Source organism: Empidonax traillii, unplaced genomic scaffold (genome assembly GCF_003031625.1).
Source record: "Empidonax traillii isolate 1590-97213 ecotype Southwest subspecies unplaced genomic scaffold, ASM303162v1 scaffold734:size1267433, whole genome shotgun sequence".
Classification (NCBI taxonomy): domain Eukaryota; kingdom Metazoa; phylum Chordata; class Aves; order Passeriformes; family Tyrannidae; genus Empidonax; species Empidonax traillii.
The window spans coordinates 402000-403012 of NW_020955927.1; the positions used below are offsets into that span (position 1 = coordinate 402000).

General features: G+C 51.7%; 1 protein-coding gene across 1 annotated transcript in view; it reads left to right on the forward strand.

The window, feature by feature from the left end:
• CUNH1orf21 (chromosome unknown C1orf21 homolog) overlaps positions 1-1013 on the forward strand; it is a 64188-nt gene that overhangs the window by 45724 nt on the left and 17451 nt on the right. The window lies entirely within an intron of this gene.

Here is a 1013-nt window from a genome sequence, read left to right on the forward strand (position 1 = left end):
AGGGAAAAAAAGAGGAAAAAAGAGGAAAAAACCCCGACCACAGCCCAGCAGGTTTCTGGAGGAACCCAAATTATTTCTGCAGTTCAGAAGCTGCACATCCCTAAAGCATTCCCTTGGGAACACCAAGCTTTCCACAAGCATTTTCTACTTCAGTTTGGACTTCCAGCACATCTAAAGACAATTGAAATCAGAATGAAAGGACCTGGTGACAGCACAGCAGTGGGTCAGGGACATCAGGACACTCAAACCATACTCACTGTGGACTCTCCAGCCCCAGCACTCCTGGAGCCTCCTCATTTCCCACAGACACTCACTTCTACTTCAAGGACTCCCATCAGGAAACGGATCCCCCTTCCCAGAAGCCAATCCCCAAGGCTCTTTTTACAACCTGCAAACCACAAGAATGACCAAGGGCAGCTGCTGGTAGAGGACACAAAGAGGATTGTGGGGATCAGACACCTTTACCTGGGAGGGCTCCAGCTTTCACCTGCCATCCACAAGCAGCTCTGGATTTTCAGGCTGCTTTGCTTCACAGGGCCTTTTCTGCCAAGCTCAATGCTGGAGGATTTTGTCTGGTCTTGAGACATGTCTTACAAAGCTGAGCTTCACAAGAACTGGGGCCCTTTTCAGTATTCCTCACTCTTCCAGGGCCACACTTGCCAGGATCCTTTGGGCACGAGGAACCTTCCAGACTGCTCCAAACCTTCACAGCCCACTTGCTCTTCTTGCCACAGTTGGACCAGCTCAGTGTCCCTGCAGAAAGAGAAGGCAACGATCCTTTCTGAAACCAGAACCTCCCCCGCTTTGCTTTCCCATCCCATGTTTTGTTCCCTACACAACTGAGGCCCTTCCAGGCCTTGCCAAGTGGCAGCCAAGGAATCCAACCCAAGAACCTGCCAGGGAGCAGCGTCTGTGCCACAGCAACAGCATTCCAGGCATGTCACTGCTGACCCTCCACTTCTCCCAGCAGCTCCAGTGGCACCACAACTTGTCCTGAAGGCACAAAGGTTCCT